General features: G+C 35.9%; 1 long non-coding RNA gene across 14 annotated transcripts; it reads right to left on the reverse strand.

The window, feature by feature from the left end:
* Positions 1-1879: 1879 nt before the first annotated feature.
* LOC113330564 lies at positions 1880-6088 on the reverse strand. 14 transcript variants are annotated; one of them, XR_003350326.1, is made up of 10 exons: positions 5631-6088; positions 5451-5550; positions 5323-5363; positions 4619-4829; positions 4424-4489; positions 4205-4314; positions 3939-4005; positions 3758-3843; positions 3581-3667; positions 1880-3042 (listed from the first exon to the last, which is right to left on the reverse strand). It is a non-coding gene; the product is annotated as an uncharacterized LOC113330564 (long non-coding RNA). The 14 variants fall into 14 exon arrangements; XR_003350328.1 differs by having other exon boundaries at positions 4619-5363; positions 5451-5478; XR_003350325.1 differs by having other exon boundaries at positions 4619-5363.
* Positions 6089-21717: the final 15629 nt, after the last annotated feature.

Genomic DNA, 21717 nt, shown 5'->3' on the forward strand with positions numbered 1-21717 from the left:
TTGTGACCGAAGCAAGTCTGGGACGACCATTTCTTGGTTTAGGCCGGATTTGTACAGATTAATCTCTCGAATCTAAAGTACTCCCTTGCAGTACATTGTTTAGGTTTTAGACTCGTTTGTCACCCACAACACACAAAATTACCGAAACCAGCAGAAACTGTTTTCACCCTCAAACAATTGGTGACCACAGTGGGAGGTTTAGGCATGCCGACCATGCCACATGTGCCAATGGCTGGTAGTGAAAAGGTTTAAGCATACCTTGTTGCGTATCTCACGTAAGGAACAACATAAGTACGAAAATCCCACAAAGATGGAGGTTGTTGAGATTAAACAAAAAGAGAAAGGAGAAAAATTCTTGCCGTAGGGAAGGCCCGACATCTGGAACAGGAACGCTACTGGTCGGGTCGGGTCTGGACGGACTAGTGTTTTACTTACACAACTCTTCATCTCCTATGAGAAACGCAAATAGACTCCAGCAGATCCCAAATAAATAAACAAACTATCATTAGGGTTAACGATTAAGGATTATGATTAATCAAAGTATCTCAAATTACAACACGATTAGGTTAGATTAATTAATCAAAGTAAATCCTTATTAGTAACTTGATTAGTACCAAAATAATCAAAATCATAAACAATACCAACAATAATAAATCAAAATAATTCATAATTCCTGATTAAATCAAAACAAACCAAATTTAACTTGACAAATCAAATTAAATCCAACTTAGCTTGACGATGATCGTTGGATTGATTGTAAATCCAAACCCCCTTTTTTTCTTTTCTTTTAACAACTTGTGATTATCAACCATTTAAAATAAAAAAAAATCAATCGCTCTGCGGCATAGCATCGGACATGATAACGTGTTCAAGAGAAATTTAGAAGAAGTATGAGAAATGGAAAAATGGTTCTTATTGATAGCAACAACAACCATATTACATATCATAGTATGCTTTATATACAAGTAGGAATAGAACCCTAAATACTATATTGGGCCGCACATACATGGGCTACAAGCCCTACAACACATCAGATTTTTTTTAAATTTTTATATTTGAAAAGTTCTTTCAATTATCTCCGTAACGAGTACAAATAAGAATAATAATAAACTTTTGTTTTAGGAAAAAAAATTCATGACTTTAAAATTTGGTATTGTTGGATGAGTAAAAATTCAAGCATGTGCATAGCACATGTGTCCTTACCAGTATAATAAAAAAAAGACTCCTTTTTGGTGCCTGTCTAAATTGGGGCCTATGCCACTTAATTGGGGCCTATAGCTACATGACAAAATAGGGTCACTAACAAGTAATTTCTTGAAACCCCTTAACCACTATTTACGTTAATACCTAATATACCCTTATTAAATTAGTGATGATCAATTGAGTTAGTATTAGTTAAATTAATTAGTGTTTGAGTTTGATTATAGTGTTAAGATTAGAGTAGAAATTCATTTCCTCTTTTAAGGTTCGGAGGGAAAGAAGAAGTTGAGGGAAAAAACAAAAAACTAGGGTTTGTGATTTTGTTAGCAAAAATGAAACCTTAGAGTGATGATGAAGACTCTAATATTGATGATGAAGTGGGTGCATCAGATTATCATGATTTCGATCCTACCGAATTGGATAATTTGTTGAATGAAGAAGCATTAGTGGAAATCAGCAGTTTCACGACCGACAAAGCAAGTCATTTAACTCGTATCTATGACTCGCATTGTCAGTCGAAGAAAGGGTCGCTGTTTGAGTGTGTCTCTGGACGTCGTTGAAAATCTTATATCAATGACCGATTTTAACGGTCAAGGTGTTAAGGCTGAATTTTAATATAAAAAAAAATAGGTAAATGAGACCCAAATCAAACTCAAATGAGAATCAAATTAAATTTTTCACACAAATAATCTTCCAATTCAACATTCATTGATTCACATAGTTCAAATTACACAAAAAAGGAATAAAATATTGAGTTCAGAGCAATAAAAGTTCATTCAACAAGACAAGTAATTAAGTTCAAAGATTTCGTTACAGGATGATAAACTAATATATGATTGATTAAACAGCAAACGGTAAACTCCGATGATGATGAAATTAGCTAGCACATACTTCAAACAGTTAACTTTACTGCAAAAATAAGTTCCGCCATCAGCTGATTAATGCGGGAAGGTCAGAATACTCAATAAAATGTGGAGAGCGTTTCCCAATTCCATCCCCACAAACCACCACCAGCAACCATACAAACAACGGAGTCACCCAATAGGCAATAATAGAGTACCTGCAGCAAAAAATAAGTTTCCAAAATCAATACAACCAACATAAAAAGACAAGCTGGCAAGTTCATATAACTTCATAAAAACACTAGATTACACGATAACATTTGTTAATGATATTAAGCTTTTCCCCACTGACACAACAAAGACTGCATTAGTTTGTTTACAGGGCGGGAGAGAAACAAAGCTTAATAAATGTATCCAAGTAGACATCTAATATCATAGTTTTATATTTAAAATGCTCAGTTGAAAGGTAATGATAAAGATAACTCTTTGAGATTGTATCATGTTAACTTGTTTTCAACAGTAGGTTGTAAGAGATGGATATATACTGATGACCGAGGATGTTTAGATGTTTATCTAATGTCGGCATCAACTGCAATCCAACTATCTTGACACAAGCGTTGAGTGGCAATTCACAAAATTGGATGTTACCTGCAAAATTTATCAAACCGATTAAATCTCAAATGTATGTATCTTACCTTAGAACTTCGAACAACTTTAGTTCGTAGCACCATCGTTGGTAATTGTTACATCACAGATACCATCAACAAGCATTTCGTTTAATCCAACAAGGTCCAAATTGACGATATTTGAAGTGAACTTGACAAGCCACGACTGGTAAAACAGATGACTTAGCAAGAATAATCCCACCAAGGCTCTTACCGGATAAAAGTTTAACGAATTGACTGAGTGTATCTCCTGCCCCTCTGTGGCATTTGACGATGAAGTTTCCTCTTGCAGAACCTCATCCAAATGATGCACACCAACTTTTCCCTCAACTGAGCTACGTATATACAAAAAAAAATGTTATAGTTAGTCACGAAATGTAATAGAATTCCATTAAAAACGAAACGACTAGAGGATAAGCAAAGTAGAAAAAAAAGTTAAGTGACATCAAGGAATGTGGTAAAGAAAAAATGTAAGGGTACGTGACTTTGTTTTTCCCTTCTCATAGGTAATAAGCTGGGGAAACTAAAGGTAGAACTCATACGATGGATAGTTGGAATCGGAACGAAGAACTCATGAACTTAAAATATGAACCCAAAGTCATATGCTGAACCTAATGTTTGATTAACTACCTGTACAGACATGCCCTAGAGAACGTCCTTTTATGGAGGGTACAAACAGGCTCGAGTGAAAATTTAATTAGCAAATTAAGCATGGAAAGAGTAAACAAAAAAGCGAGCACCGTGAACAAATATGACTATGGTCAGAGGTTACTTGCCTAATAAAGATCAGTAAATGCAGGTTCATTTAACAAAAAGTCTCAACTTAACTGCTTATGTTACAAAAACAAAGTGAAAGTACACTTGAGGATGTACCAGTGCTGCTAGGAATGATACTGAATGAAGCAGCCCTTCCACCTCTCCAGTCCTTGCGTGATAGACCGTCAAATGTCTTTTTTTTTGCTGAAACACATGATTGAGTAAACAGAAGACACAGAGCCATAACTCTTGAAATTAATTTCAATAAATTGCAATAGAGACACCTAGACTAACCAGTCACTGCATGGACAGTGGTCATGAGACCCTCAAAAATGCCTAATCTGTCATTGATGACCTTCGCTCATGACTTCATCTCTTATCTGTAATATGGAAGGAAGAAAAATGGTTACTTCCTAGCCTAACATGCATAACAGTTATAGAGTCCAATGTCTGGATTATGGCTATGATTATGCACCTGAGCAAGCACCTGGTTGTGAGACATAACTGAACTATTCAGAAAGCCTGAGATTTCATAGCAAATCCTAGCATACAAATAGGCATAGAAATGTTCAAGATCCTTTCCGAGCAAAAATGCAAAACCTCATTGTCAAATGTGGATAACAACCACATAACTGAGATTCAAAATTGATAAATTTTGTCCAATGTATTGTAATGTAAGTATGCTTAACTAGTACATTGCTTTACAACGACAAAGATGCGAGAAGAGTGGTGAACAGTTACCTGGGTTGTTCTCAGCACAGTTAGGCCTTCAACTTCAAAAGTTAACCTTACGGCACCATACTTCTTCACTATTGCTTCTGATGTATGTTCAGCAGACCCAAATTTAAATCCTGAAAGTCAAACTATAAACTTAATACAATTTGTAATGAGACTTGGAGAAACTAATAACTACTAAAATGATAACAAGAAACAAGGCTCAGATAGGTTCTTGTGATTTACCCGAGTCAGAGCGGTGCTGATCCAATATTTATGTTACTCAATCCCCACCTCTCATCAATGACATACCTAGAAAGGCAAGTTACATTCAGAAACAATACTACGTAATAGCCAAAATAAAGAAGAATTGAAATTACTCTACAATATTTCTTAGAACTAAATGAAGATGACAAGAACTCTTGGGATAGTAATTCATACCTCTCCAGTTCCAGCAGCCTTTGTTGGAGCAATTAGCTTTTCTCAGTACATCAACTGCTTGAGAAGTACAAGCCATAGTTGAGCCTGTGACCAAACTAACAGCATCATATTTCTCGATTTCATTCCGTGTTGTGCAGTAGAATGCAAGATCACACCTTCGTTCCAAGGTTTTGCATCCTCGTAATGACTAACTTCTCGATGATGAACTGATCTAGAGTTCAAAAAGAATATAGGGAATAGGACACGGTAAGAGTACCAGAACGTGAATAAAGTAGAGAGTAACATATAGGTAAGCAAGCTAATTCAGAAGATTGGCGCAAATGGTGGGTTTCAGTAGGTTGCATCGGGCTTTTACTCTAAAATCATCAGAGTAAGACTTCAAAAACAAGTACGAGTCTTCGAAATTTCAAAAACAAGTACCAATCTTCCAAAAACATTGGCACACATGATGTAGTGACTTATATTTGAAATGGTTTTCTTTTTTGCAGAGCAACTAAATAGTATCCTATCTTCAAAATTTAATCATACAACTCATGCGCGATACAGATGAACCTAGGAATATACAGGAGAGAATACCCATTTGTTATAAAGATTGCAAACAAAAATATCCATTTGAGATCTAACTAGTCTAGAAACAACATCCTTAAAGCACTAATCATTTGATAGCATACAAGGAAAAATCATTAAATATGTAACACCATTACCTTGGTACCTCCACACTGATTTCATCGGAGATACTATTGTTCTTATTGCAAACACAAAGACAAAAATTTAGTGGCTGCACAAAGAGAAACCCTTATAGAGATACTGAGATAAACTAAGAATTGAGTACTTTATAATCTTCCTCTACCACATAATCCCTGCTTAGGAACAACATTGACAATAACATCAGATCCACCACCAACTTGACTCCTCTATTGCCTTCTCTACCTCTAAGATTCAGAAAATAAAATTGATCATAAAAGAAAATCCAAAAATAGAAGGAAAAAGAAAAAATATAAATATGACTCACCGCTGAAAAAAGATGAGCTTTTATATAAGGGGTAATTGGTCTAAGAGTTCTTGATGCTGATCAATGGATCTGAGAGATAATTATCCATTTACTGAAGAAAAAAAACACGAACAAAAACCCTTGCTTCAAATCACATATCACACTAATCATGAAACCCCTTAGATTCAAATCATATCTCACATCTAATTTGATACCAGATTATTTTTTTCAATTTCGATTTTGAGAAGAATAGAGAAATAATGAAGCTGAATCTGTTCCCAGCAGATTTGAGATCTACAACTCGACTAGCGATTTGAGGGATTTCAGAAGACGAATCTATAGAAGGTTTACTAGTTTGGTTGAAATAGCATCTTGGGTTACTGATTTCTCCACTTCCATGGAGCTAGTTCCTTTAGTGAAATGGAGACCGAAAGTAGAAGAAGAAAGAGAAAATGAGATTGGAAATGAGAGAGAGAGAGGTATTTATCTTCTCAAATAATAAAAATCTATAATAGATTTATTAGGGATAAAATAATACTTATTCAGAGACGGCTTTTAGGCATCTGGGAATTTTCCGTGTTTTTTCTTATTCCGCTACGGTCTTTCATCGGTTTAAGGTCAAATGACCGTTGACCGGGGGTCGTTCCCGTAGGTCGTGGAAGCCCCATTTTCCACTAGTGAAAGCAAGATATAATAGTTTTTCTTAACAGGAACCAATTGAAACACACATCCACATACACATCATGTAATAAATATCAATTGAACCTAAATTTTGTTAAACAAATGCAACAAATATAAATAATATAAACTCAGGCTTTTCTTAAACAGAAAAACAATTAACTAACAACATTGTTACCTAAAATTTCACATCCACTTCTCCAAAATGATTGCATCTTCGTCCAGGGAGAATTGATATCGAAATATCACCACGTTGTCATCCTTATGCGTAAACAAAAGAATAACAACACACCTCAACCTTTACCAGAGAAAAGGTTGAAAACCGGTTTTAACAATTGCAAGCAAAAGTTGAAAACCGTCGAAACACATATGCTTTTATGCTAAACCAAAACCGATTCAACATATTGTGACTTTTTCACATACTGTTTCTATTAGAACCCCTCATAATCCTTTGATAAAGCCTACCTACTAGGGCTAGAACTTAATCCCCCTAAATCAAAAAGTCACCCAAACCATGAGGGTTCACCATATATGAGATCGAACATTAAGGTAGTTAAACCGAAATCAAACATCCCATAAAACATACATAGCAATAAGATAAAAGCAATTAAGCACAGGCTATGTAAATCAAAAACTATCACAAGAAAAATTACTAATCAAATAATTTTATTCATAATAGACCAATACAATCAATGAAAGAAATCAAAAAATTGATGTATATTATACTACTCTCTCTCATTTCTTGTGAAGGTTGCTTTCAAAGTCTGGATTCAAGTTCCTCTGAGTACTTCCTTTTTCAGTAGATATGTTCATATCCAGCAGTTGAGAATAAAGACTTGCTAGTACTTCTTTTGAATCCTTTAACATCACTTCATGATACTTAATACAACCTTTAACAGAGTTAATATGTTTCCTTAGTGAGTCCTGAGAGATATCATGAAGAGGAACATCATGAGTTTCAGTCATAACTGATGCACAGAGTGCTAGATCACCAAGAGATGATTTTTCTTCTACCGATTTCTCCATAAAAATATGACAGTCTTCTTTCGGACATGAAGAAGATTTATAAGATGGGAGAAAATCAAGGAATATAAAAATATTTGGTTTAAGGAAATCGAAACTATTTTTTCCAAAAATAATAAATATTCAATATTTTTCTCTAAAGAAACAATCATGAATAACTTGCCCAGATTTATGCTTCCTCACAATCAGTATTTTGGGCAACAAGTGAGCATGCAAATCTCAACACCATCAGTGAGTGTCGAGGTGAGAATAATCCTCACAATTCTTAGCAGAATCATCCTTAGGATGATTTATTAACATAGTAGACTGTGTTCCCTTCAGTTTTTCTTCTATCTTGCAATTTCGAGAGTTTGCAATCAATTTTTGAAAGCCAAACAATTTACCAGTTTTCTTTATCCCTTTTCGAAGGGCTTTGACAAGTTTGATTTCGCAAAGGATTGTAGCGAGATTGTTTTCTTCACGTGAAGAACTTGTTGTGTCATCAGAAAAACTGGTTTCCGAATCTCTTGGTATTTCACCCAATATTTTTGGTTCAGATTTTACCATACAGGGTTTGTCTGAAATGGACTTCAAAAGGTTTTCAATATCTAGGCTTAACCTTTTATTTTTCTTAATTTCCAACTCAATTTTTTCTAGGAGTTGATTAGACTCATGGGAATCATCACAATTAGAGTTAGCAAGAAGTGCATTGCAGTTAGATATTTCTTCATTGGTTTCTTCCTCCGGAATATCATCAAGAAGGGAGACATACGCCCTATTGCACTTTCTAGTTTTTCTGATGGGACAGTGTTTTTCCATATGTCCGAATTTACGGCACTTGAAGCATTGAACTTCAACATTACCTTTTTTATGGAAAACTGATAATGCATCAGGAACACGTTTATCACAGGATAAGATGTTCTTAATTCGTTGCGCAAGAAGCACACTAGATGAGTCAAGCTCCTTTTCATCAGGTGCCATATCCTTTTGGAAACGTTTCTCGGTTTGATTCTTCAGCAGAATTTCTCTATCAAAGATCTTTAACTTTCCTACAAGAGAGCTTCGAGAAAGTGTATAAAGATCATTTCCTTCTATTATGGCATGTTTCTTAGACTCGTATTTGGATGGTAACGATCTGAGAATTTTGCATGCTATTTCCTTTTCAGGTATTGCCTTTCCAAGGAGAAAATATGCATCAACAATCTTAGAAAGTGTAGAATTAAACTACTCGAAGGTGTCGTTATCATCCATATGGAGATGTTCCCATTCAAATGAAAGGGTGATAAGTCTAGCTTCTTTTTCAGATTGATCACCTTCGAATACAGTCTCAAGAATATCCCATGCTTCTCTAGAAGTTCTGCATGACAGCACATGATGAAGAAGATCATCACTAACTGCATGTAAAATGGCGTTTAAATCATCATATTTCTGTTTTGCAAGAATCCTTTCTTCAAGAGTATACGATGCTAATCGTTTGAACTCTGACTCCGAATAATCTATCAGATGTTGGTATCCGTCTTCGATTAATATCCATGTATTAAAATCTCGGGATTGAAGAAAAGCCTTCATAGCCAATTTCCATAATGGATAATTAGTCCCCTTAAATCTTGGTGGAACTTTAACTGAATCACTTAATAGATTCATTCTTATAGGTTGGATCGCACCAAACACAGATTGTTAAGATCTTTTCGTGTTTGCCTGCTCTGATACCAATTGAAAAGGCGAGGGTACCCAAATGTACTTCAAGCTAAAACTTTTCCTACCTATAAGTCCTTTCTCCGAAAGTGATTGTATATGGACTGAGTCGAGACAATACAACTAATCGGTTCACACTTCATGTGGTCGTCTGTGGATACGAGATCGAGACAATACAACAATGAAGTATGTTTACTTGATATAAAGGTTCGGACTTAACCAAACACAATAGGATTGCTTATCAAGTAAATATGAATTAACGTTTGTGTAATTTACTTTAATTATAATGCGGAAAATAAAAGTAAATGACATAGAAATATTTTTTTAACGAGGAGACCGCAAATGTAGAAAAACCCCGAGACCTAGTTCAGAATTGAATACTCTCAGGATTAAGCCGCTACACAAAATTACACTAACTTCTTATAGTTGAGACCAAGTAACTAACCCTATAGTTCACCTAGTTCCGTCTGTATTCCCACGCCTCCAACTTATGAATAAGTCACGTACTTGGAAAAATCCCTTTGGTTCGTATTCCAAACAGTAAAGGAACAAGAAATCTGTTTGGTGTCAACTCTATTCAACCAAGTGATACGAGTCATACAAAGGCTCTTCCGTTTATCTCAACATAAACTCCTTGGTCGGGTCTAGATCTATCTTATGTTCAATCACCCAAAGGTAATCGTTTAATATTAAGCCAACAACACCTTTAATCCGAAGAACCGTGTTGATGCCGATCTACTCAATTAATAAATCCAATCTACCACAAGGATAAACCGATTATTAATTGGATCCTCTTTTACCCAAACAAGTATTGTGCACACCAAAGATTATAAAACCCAAGTCAGATCTTTAATATCTTCTTTGTCTTCTAATCTTCTTAACTCTTAAATAAAAAACTGCACAGAATCACTTGAATCTCTTGTGATCAATCACGCACAGAACGGAGTCTGTTAACAATGGATTATCACAAGATCGTCTTTAGAACTAACAACAGTCTAAAGATCCCTGTAGAAACTCTGAACTAGTTTGAGTGGATCTTATATCCGAAGAGAAGATTCTCAACAATAAACAAACTAGGTGCAATCAGATTTCAACAACCGTTAGTCAATCAAATCAATCGAAAACAAAGATAAATCGCAATTATCTAGTTTCCCACCAACGGTCGCGCTAGAGCTTCTCAATCCCAACGAAGACTTTAAACTGAGCAGCCGTAAGAGATTTCACCTAATTAGATCACTCTCCTCTCTGATAGGCGGCTACACCAGTAACAAAGACAAAAGAGGAAGTCTGTTTTTACGAAGGATTAGTTTGCTGGAAAGGCAAACTTCATGTATTTATAGATAAGGAAGTTTGGACACCAAGGAATTTCCAAAACCGTAAATATTCTCAAGATATTCATTAAAGCACAAATTCGGTTTCCATAATTCCTGTTATAGATAAGGAAGTTTGGACACCAAGGAATTTCCAAAACCGTAAATATTCTCAAGATATTCATTAAAGCACAAATTCGGTTTCCATAATTCCTGGAAATGCTCTGTTCAAAAATAACGATCGAAATCTCTCGGAAAATCTAATTAGTAAATGCACATTACTAAGTCTGTAATTTTCCTACAAAATGAAATTAATAACCTTATTAAAAGATTCTTAACTTACTTATGTTTCGATCCTGGGATTCTCTTCCCTTAGCTGTTAAGGAATATCTTTGAACAATTATAGAAATAAACATTCACAGCACGTGTTCGAAGTTTGTCGACATCTTTACTTTGTAAGTTCTCTTTCACACTTAAAACCTTGAAACCGATTTGCCACACTTCCAAACAGGTTTAAAATTGGTTCATCTGACTTTCAAAAACTATGCGATTGATCAAACAAACATTCAATCACAATCATGGGTTTAACGGTTCTACCAAAACAAGTTTCGGTTCTACATCCATGTGAGTACTATGCATAGTCACACTAGATTCCCAAAGATTCGGTTGACTAGGTACTAGGATCGGTTCCCCACATATATATGGTATCTAACTTATATGTGTTGCACATGTCCATAGGATCGGTTCCTCTTTATGCTATAAACCTTGCTGCACCCAATACAAGGATCGGCTCCCCTGGATGTACTGCACCTCTTACAAGGATCGGTTCCCTTTCCCTTACTAGGATCAGTTCCCTTTACCTTACAAGGATCGGTTCCATTTCCCTTACTAGGATCGGTTCCCTTTCCCCAAGGCAGACATAATCCGATCATACCACAGGTGATTACTTAAGATTGGTTTTACTAATAAAAGTTATTCCAATATAAAAGTCGGGACTTTGTGAATAGTTCTACCAAGAGCACAACAAGTTGTGAGCAGTTATACTCTATCACACATATTGGTTGTTCATAAGATATGCAATGAATAACAAAACCAATAACTCCTGGAAATTTCATTTTCGGTCCACAAACAAGTTTATGAACTTACTTCCTTAGAACACATGTAAACATTATTCCCTAGGATGAAATCCTCACCTCATACCCATACATAATCAAAATAGAATTCAAATGACTATGACGATGTCTTATCTACAAAGTTTAATGGTTAAGCAATAAACCTCGTATTGTATTCCTTAATACTATGTCTATATAGAGTTCATATATGCTTCGCAGTTATGTTTTCAATATGCACGACTTGAAATATACATTAGGGAATGAAACAGTTCAAGTCAAATATCACTAACCTTAAGTGAAAGGATGATTGTTGTCGTTGTAGCTCCTTGCTTCTTCACATCTTCAAGACTTCGCAATACTTGTAATGTCTCATATCCTAATACTTTCAAGCTAACCTATACGAAGTTTAACTCTAGTACATAATCAAGCGACTCTTAACATGAGTTTTGATTCACTAAAATATGATAACCAAACTTGACAAACGCTTGGTGGGTTCAACCGAGCAATGCTCTAACAAAGTCAAATTTATCTTTTAAATATTTTTATCACCTAAAATCAAAATTAATTTAAAATTAAAAACCAAAGTTAATTCACCAACATCGTTCTCTCTTCTTCTTCTCAAAATCAAACAACAAGTTCTTTAGATTGAAGCTTCAGTGAATCCACCATCAACCGCCCAAACACCAGCAAATCCCACAGAATGTTAATAATTAAATTTAGATTGGTTAAATAGGTAAGATTAATGAATTTAGGGTTTAGGAAAACTGTTTATGGGTCGACTACGACTATGAGTTCTTGTCGATCCAGCCGTTAAATGACAGTTACAGTTGGGACTCTAAGAACTCTCAGCCGTGAGTTGCCCATTACGGTTGGCACTTTCCTAGACGTTAGTTGTTCAGTATTTACAGAAAACTAGAATTTTTTTATCTTTTGGCTCGGTTAGGAATTCCTAACTGTGACCGCAGTGTCCCAGACGTGACTCTAGTTTCCCGGACGTAAGTACATTTAACGATTAGGTTTTGCAGTTTTTCTAGCGTGAGACGTAACTCGGTTGGAAAAGGCATATATATTTCATAGCATAAAATTTAAAGAAAATATCATTACATTGCAAATATGGGTCTCAATAATAGTGATCGAAATCAACATAAGTATTTTCTTCCAAGGCTCGATAGCGATCATCAGGTCAAGCTTCTCGCCATGGACATATTCATAACTGTCTTCAGCCATCTCCCACTAAAAAAAAACAAATCAATTACATGTCAGTATCTTTCAAAATAATTTTTGATGCACGAATTATAGACAAACACACTCTTTTAGCGCGTGGCATATCGGGATTATTTTTCTTTATGACTTTCATTTTTTCTCTGAGAGCTTTCAATTGTTCTCGAATCTTTTGTTAATGAGTTTTATCAATCTTCCTTTATGATTTCTATCCAATGACACAAAAACAAAACACACACGCCCAAACAAAATCTGATTCTCCATCTATGTAAATATTTACATCTTCGTGAAGCTTTACTACCGTCAGCCACGCTCTAACGATTGCAACATCCTCCTCGGTAGTGTAGCGAATACCCATGTTATTTTTTTTACAAGAATTTGAGAGAGAGATTTTGCACAATTTCTTTGTTGGAGAAGGGTCATTTTATAGCAACGAATGACCCAACGGCTAGGTTTTTGAAAAAACTAGTCGTTCCTCGAAAAATTCAATGCAATAACTCATTGCAATCGCAGGTCTACAGTCATGAAAGATAGAGCAGACCAAGCTGTAACATCACAATCGGCTGGGTTGTAACCCTACAATCCCAGATTACGGACAGGATACCCAAAAGAGACCAAACCATATAAGAAATTACGGCTACGTTTTAACCCCAACAAAGCCGTAAGTGTGAACTTTCCCAGCCGGTTCGGTTCATATACGTCCCCCAGCTGATTGTATTGTTACAGACTGGTTTGTTATATTTTTCTGGCCGTAAATCTGGAACTGCAATGAGTTATTGTATTGAGTTTTTCGAGAAACGACTAGTTTTTTTCAAAAAACTAGTCTTTGGGTCATTCTTAGATATAAAATGACCCTTCTTCAACAAAGAAATTGTGCAAAAGCTTTCTCTCAAGCTCTCAAATTCTTCAAAAAAAAAATCATAGTAACTCGCTACACTACCGAAGAAGATGCTGCAATCGTTAGAGCGACGCTCACGGTCAGAAAACATGACGAAGATCAAGGCATTAACGTGGACAACAATAATGATTCTGGTAGGTCTCTATATTAACTGCAAGTATACAACATCGAGTCTGTAAATAAGGTAAGTACGAGTCGACCCTTGGGGACTAGATGCATGTAATGTTGATATCAGTGACTCACTGTACTAATTCAAACAAATAGTAACGAAAAAGGTTTTGTTTGGATACGACTAGATGTTGGTAAAAATAGAATTATGAAAGCAGTAAATGCAATATAACTATATTTTCTTAAAACAACTAAAAGAGTTTGGTAGAAACCCACAAATCATAATGAATCACCCATCTCATTAGAACCCCAAAAGATGTCTTCTATTTTTACACGATCTTAGTGAGATAATTTTAAGCTATGGTGGGTATCTTGATCCTTCTCAATTCACCTATACCATTACGCCAAAGACAAAGCATCAAGTGACGAATTTCTTGAGTGACCTGAACATAATTAGCTTGGGTGGCTCTTCTTAGAAGGACCAGCGAGGTAGCCCTAAAGAGTATAAGGTATCATGTAAGCACTCTTGGGAGGCTGCCATTAGGAAAAAATCAGTTGAGGTTGCCAACTTAAACAAAAGCTATTAGTCTAGATGGTAAAGCACGCAATACAAGCGATCAATTTCAACAGCCGGTACATTTTGTCTGGTTCATGGGAAACAATGAAGAGCACATCGATAGAGTCAAGGTTGCTACAACGGTAAGCTTTTCCTCATTCTTCTGATTTCTTGAGTAGTCTCTAGCTCCTTCATAACTATATTTTTTCTGATTTGAGTAGCCTCTAGCTCCTTCATGATGATATTTTTGTACTTCATTTGTCTCTCTTTTCAAGCATACTTTGGGGGTACCGCTGAAGGTTTCTTCTACTTTTTTGAAGAAATGTTTCCATATCTTCTGCCTCAGGCATATCTTTTATTTAAAATACAGTATGATTCTCTGCACAGCTTTCCCCAATGACATACATATCGAAAAACCCAAGGAATATATCATTTGAGTTTAGAGAACATTTAGGTTTATTTCTTTATTTCTTTATCTTTTAGAAGATCTGAATGCAAGAAAATGGGGTTGAGGGATTTGACTGAAGCAATTTTAGGTAAATTTGGTTAACCCTAAGAAGGTTACTATGAGTAGATGTGATGCTCTTACTAATGATCAGTTTTTGTATTCCTGTCTTGACATTGTTGCTTTCAAGACGGGAAATAAATAATGGCTATATTGGAGCATATGGTGATGAAATTGGACTATGGGTTTGTAAGAAAAAAAAGTTGTAGTTTACTTTTCTACTTTGTTTTTTGAGGTCTTGGTTTGGGAGTTCAGTCGGTCTAGATTCATATTTACGTTTTGGAAAACCCTTTAACATTGTGGAATGAAATATAATCTTAGGTTTGAATTTTCATGTAATTGCATTTTGTTCTGCGTGTGTTATGATCCATGATTCATATGGCAGTATAGTATTTGGATTATGTTTGATGTTCTTCGTTATTAACTTGATTGATCGTACTCTTTTGATATGGGTTGCAAGCTCAGATATTGTTAGGACTCTTCTCTTCTTTAAAGGGGTAAAAGTTGAATACATCCAGCGTCAAACTTATTTTATATAAAAAAGAAACCCCTCCAAAATTCATCTAAAAACATGTTTGAACTGAGCATTGAGTCAATACAAGAAAAGTTTAGCAGGTTATTTGAATCTGATTTTGAAATCTCTGAAGGAGGCTATCAACATTTTCGCTCATATGGACAAATTCCTCATTTTCGTCAGGTTTTGTCACCACTAAACTATCAAGGTCTTTTTTAAGAACCCAAAAAGATATCATCAATTCATCTGGATTTTAAACCTGTACGAAGAACATAAAACACACATAAGGATTGTTCACAAAATTCTCTTATGTGGTGACTTTAACTTAATTTCAAGCCCGATGTAATTCAGGAAGTCAGGTGGCTGCCTCTCGAATCCTTCAGGGATTCAAATATAATCACCAATACATAGATGCAATCTTAGTCCTTCAGGGACTACCATAATAAAATGCATCAACAGTAGGATAATACTTTAGTATTACAAAACCAGTCCTAGGGTTCAGCAGAAAACCCTAAATCGCACTTAGTTTGAGGGGATTTGATTATATGACTACTAATCACAATGTCGATATGCCTCTGTAAAGGGGTGCATAACCACTATTGTATATATATATATATAATCGACAATCATATAGATCTCACACATTTCTTCGGTGCATGCACACTTACAGACTGGTACCAACGTCACTTCAGGGACATTATCATCTCTTTATCTTTAATAAGGAGGTATAAACTTAGATAATATGGGTCATATTCTAATAGTCTCCACGAGCACTCTTTGTAGTCTCTTCAAGAGCATTACATATTATAAAAGTGATTGGATTTTCCTTTATGAGGCAGTCATTCACGCCTCAAGCGTGGCTTAACACACGACTTGGTCACTGCGAGATGCATGATTTAACTTGATGTGACAACTTCTCATGTACGCATCCTCAATCAAGTGACAAAAAATATTTTCCTAAATCTACTGCAGCTATGTGTTTTAATCATGAGTAATTTCCAACACCTCAATTGCATCACTATCTTGGTGCGATAAAAAACAAATGAGATATTTCACGCCAATTTCTAATGGCATCCAGACTCTCTCTGATCGGAACGAAAAGTTAATTAGATAACTTATTTACTTGTCGACATTTTTCACTTAACCTTTTGGTGGTCTCTGTCATCTCCCTGATTCGAATAGAGAAACCTTAAGTTTGTCGACACGATATGCGCCATCTTTAGGTGGCGGTATTTCTCCCCCTAGTCAAGGCGGAAAACCTTTTTAGGTTATCATAATTTGCACCATCCTCTTGTGGTGACTTTTCTTCCCTTGGATAAAGTTGGAGAATCTTAAAGGTTATCAACCTTACTCACATCAACTTCTAGTGACGGTGTTGATGGTGGATTTTTAGCGAGGGCTAAAGTCATCAATCATAATTTTGCATATTTCTGATCCAGCATTCCTGACGAGTATGTGAAATTCCTATCTCGGATTTTAAGCATGAAATCTCATGCCACGATTATCTATGACTGAGTGAATAGCCTCTCAGAGCACGCGTAAATATGAAATCATTAAAGCCTCTCAATTGAGCTTTCAATATTTCGCATATTTCACCAATACTGAACAATTTCAATATTCACTTCTGTATAGAATTGAGAATTATTGGACGGCTCCTAGATGGATTGACCACTAGGGTTTTGGTCCGGCGGCCTATAGCATGTGTGTACACCCACGATGAGAAATGATATTAATTCGTGCAAGCAGTTGAAGGAGTTAGCAAAGTAGTGGATGAACAATCAACCAGTTCTCCCACGCACGTGTGTAGTGATCTACAATACAATTGGTGCTCAGAAACATGATAAATCTCTAAGGATAGTATTAGAGCACTACTCGGTCAAACTCGCATGCGTTGCTATATCAAGCATGTTTGTCAATATTAGTGATCAAAACTATAAGTCTTGATTTCTAGTCTATTATAGCTAAGTCTCGGACTAGGATAATAAGTGTAGTTGAGTTCAAGGACTTCATGGTGATTCATCATACAAGTGGAAGAACTACTCAAGGAACCGGTGGAACTTCTCGACAAAAAGGTATGTGAAGACTTGAACTTATCTGTCACTCAAAAGTCTATCTATTCTATCTCCTACTTCTTGAGACAAAAGTCGTATGCTATATACATAGACTTAGATTATACACATTTGGTATTTCGAGCCGAGTATACCTCGCCTATCTGTATCTTGAAATATGTGTTGGTAACCGTTTCGCTTCGACCATGTTTTTCTTTACCTAGTGACGCAAGTCATGTATGTTTCAATCATCCTGAAAATTGCTTTGACGAGAAATAGTGTAATAACTATATAACATCCTCTAAGAATGTTTCAATGATTGGAATGAGAGCTTAGATTACATAACCATAGTGGACATAAGTATGTTCTGGAAACACATATGTGCATAAGTCCCATGCTGGAAATAAGATAGAGCCAAGTCCGCGAGCTCAGTCCGCGAACTTCCGAAGTTCTCAAACCCGAGAATTTCTGCTGAGTTATCAAACTGTCTTGCGTGAGCCAAGTCCGCGAACCAGTGAAGCTCTCGAACCCGAGAATTTCTGTTGGAGTTTCAAACTCTTTCCAGTACTTCAAGTCCGAGAACCTAGTCTGCGAACTTGTATAGGTTATATATCTAAAGATGATTTCTGAACTTAACTCATAAAGACTAAGGAATGCTTTTACAAACCGTGGCTATAAAGTTCATGAACCGATTCATGTGAATCAAATCATCTTTGTTTCAATTTTTTCTTGTGTAGTACATGAGATTTCCTTGCAATTGAACAACTCTTTAACTAGTTCATATGAGTCATTTGAACTAGTTATGGTGAAGAAGAAAGTGGTTGGTATGAAATGCTCAAATGGCTAACCTTTTGGTTGACTATTATTGAACCAACTATGCACACATTTGGGTGAGGTTATCAAACCTAGAAGCGTGCATTTCATTTGTGTATAACAAGCTAAGATTTCGATCTAACGGTTGAGATATATTAGCTTGAATCTAAATCAGGTTTTCATCTAACGGTGGATAGCGTTTGCTTTGTGAGCAAGGCGAAACCCTGATTTGAAAGACTATATAAGGGGATATCTAGAAATTCTACAAACTAATCCCCACACGTCCATGTGATACTAGTTTGTAATCTAGAGTTGATTCTCCTTTAACCTTTGGTTTTCTTCTTCTAAAACCAGGTTAACGACTTAAAGACTTCATTGGGATTGTGAAGCCAAACCGATACTACTTATATCGTAGTTGTGTGATCTGATCTTGCATCTTCTATCGTACGAGTACAATCATATTGATTGTCTTGAGATCGTGAGAGTTCTCCGATAGGCAAGATATAAAGGTAATCACAAACATCTTCGTCTCATCGTTTGTGATTCCACGACGTCTTGTTTCGCTAGCATACGATTAAGATTGTTGTGAGGTGATTGATTAATCTAGTATGTTCTTCGGGAATATAAGACCGGATTATCAATTGGTTTCTGTTCACCTTGATTTTATATCAAAAGACGAAACAAAAACTTTAGGGTTTTTCTGTGGGAGACAGATTGATCCTTTGATAGACTTGTCTGTGTGAGACAGATTTGTTTATTGTCAAAGCCAGCGATTTTGGGTCGTAACAACTCTTAGTTGTGGGTGAGATCATCTAAGGGAATCAAGTGCGTAGTATCCTGCTGGGATCAGAGGCGTAGGGGTGCAACTGTACCTTGGATCATTGGGAGACTTATTGGGGTTCAACTACAGTCCAGTCCGAAGTTAGCTTGGAGTAGGCTAGTGTCTGTAGCGGCTTAATACAGTGTGTATTCAATCTGGACTAGGTCCCGGGGTTTTTACGCATTTGCGGTTTCCTCGTTAACAAAACTTCTGGTGTCTGTGTTATTTCTTTTCCGCATTATATTTGTTTATATAATAGAAATAATACAGCTTGTGCGTTAAATCAATCAATTGGATAGTCCGACCTAACGGTTGTTGATTGATATTTATTGATCCTTGGACACTGGTCTTTGGTATCGTCCAATTTTATCTCTCTTTGATAAAGACTCGCAGATTTCTATTTGCTTGAGTAAAGATCAAATCGAGAGATTGAGATATTAACTCCTTGGGATACTTTTACCTAGGTTGAGTCTGACTGTCTAGTTGATTCTCTAGAAAGTGTTTCGGAGTCAGTCAATCCATATTTCTAAGAAAAATATTGGGTGGTGTTGTTAGACCCCCACTTTTTCGATTGGTATCAGAGCAGGCAAACATGTTTAAGACCTTACAAGTCTGTGTTTGTAGCGATCCGACTCTGTGGACAAGAGTACTATCTCTGTTAACGCAATACCAGTTCAGAAATGTCCGGGTAAGTTTCAAAGTTCTGAAAATTCTGAGAAAAACTCTCATCCTTGTCCATCTACTGAATCTACTTTCGACAGGAAAAATCTCTCGATGAACAGTTGGACGATCTCTCTGACGATAGTGATTCAGAAGAAGGACAGAGTGTTGATGAGGAAGTCTCTCAATATATCAAGTTGTTCGATTGTGCTTTAAAAGAAAAGAAGTCAAAAACTTGCTTGAGGAAATATATGGGTCCTCTCTGTCAAGAAAACAGAAAGTTGAGAAAACTCTTTAAAGGTCATGATGGTGGATATAAACTCTTACAATCTACCGTTAAAGACCATAAAGAAGAAGTTCACTCGAAAATTACCGAATGTGATAATCTTCGCCATAACCTTTTCATGTTGAAGGAAAGACTTGCTGAAACTGAAGCAAAATGTGAATCTCAACAAATTTGTTTTATTGACAAAGAACACAGTTTTCTTGACAAAGAAAAATCCTTGGAATCTGACCTTGCAACTGCTCTTGATAAAGTGAAATCACTGGAAGAGAATCTAAAAAGGTTCAATACTAGCTCTACAAAATTATCTTCTATGATTGGAGCATGTAGAGAACATCGTGATACACGTGGTCTGGGCTATAAAGGAATAGACGCTCCAATCTCTAGTAAGATTAATTTTGGTAAAACCATTGATAATTCTCCTTATGAAAAACCTTTGACATCTTGCAATGTTTTTAGAAACAAGGACTCATCTCCTTCTAAATCCGCTCATAAGAGAACAATGAAAAATAAGTTTTTTAACTGCTACTACTGCGGGAACATGGTACATTCTGAGCAAAGATGTCGTCTTCGGTTACGGAATGAAAAACTTCGTAATATTCTTACATGGATGTCTAAAGAAGTTGTTAAACCAGTACCACACATTGTTGGAATAAAAGGGAGCTCCTATCCTCAAAGGATATATAATGATAAGTCCTTTCTCAAAGGTTTAGTCAAAACGAAGAGTGTCTACAACGACAGAAGGAAGAATGACAAAAGTGTGATTGATCCTGTGAGCCTCCCAGGAAAGAGAAGAAGGAATATAAGAAAGAAAGAAGAACTATGTTCCTATGTTCTTGTAAAATAAGGCTGTGAATCCAAGTCTTCCAAATCAAACTTCTTACATGTAAACAATCAAGTATCTGATCTGAAGATTATCATAACAAACTCAGACGGGATATCAGGAAAACAAGGAAAGCTGTTAACCCAGGTATTTCTAAATCTTCTCTAAATAATGCTTCTTCAACTAAATCAGATATCTTGATAAATACTTTGATAAGAAAGAAGAAGTGAATATTGATGAGCAAGGTGCTCATCTTATTTCACCCTGACTTACTTATGTTGCATCTCTTTTAATAAAAAGAGATGCTCATGGTTCTCAAGTGTTTCTTCTTGAGAAAGTCGTCAGGATCGTTCTGTTTTTGTCTTTAGGTTTTGTAGTCCTTTTGCTCCTCAATATATTTTTCTTGTTCTTTTGGGATTCCGTGGCCTAGCATGAGCCTTGTTCTCCTGTACACGCACCAGCCCATACGAACGCCATGTTCTCGGGGTTTAATGGAAGATCTTATTTATATAATGTATTCCAGAAGAATAAAAAGATATACTAAAGTCTTTTTGGTGCACAATGGAAGGAAGCAACAAAATCAATGATGTTGAGTTATGTCATATTATTATCTCATGCTTTCACGCTCCTGATCATGAAAACGAAGACAAACTACCAGTTCAGATTTCTTCACAATTGGTAGGAAACCTTCTTGGAGATTTTAAGGTTGTTCAAGAGCAACTCGGTATTGCAACAAGGAACCTTGATTTTCTGAAAGGATAACTAAAGAAGGCAACTGAGGAACTCGTTCATGTTCAATCCCTAGTTGCAGACAGGGTTTAGAAGTCACCATGTCTTGGTTCTAGTTATCCAGTGTTGGCTATGATGTCTTCTTTTTGGTTTAGTTGGAAGAATAACTAGTTCTTTGAATAGTGATGATTGTGACTACACATATCTATTATTGTTCATCTTCTTGTATTATTTTTTAGGTTTATTGGTTTTAAATTCTAAAAATATTTGGAGGATGATGCTTTGCAATATTTAATCTTATGGTTTGTTATATTGCAATATGTTATGGGATAT

Source organism: Papaver somniferum, unplaced genomic scaffold (genome assembly GCF_003573695.1).
Source record: "Papaver somniferum cultivar HN1 unplaced genomic scaffold, ASM357369v1 unplaced-scaffold_118, whole genome shotgun sequence".
NCBI classification, from domain to species: Eukaryota; Viridiplantae; Streptophyta; class Magnoliopsida; order Ranunculales; family Papaveraceae; genus Papaver; species Papaver somniferum.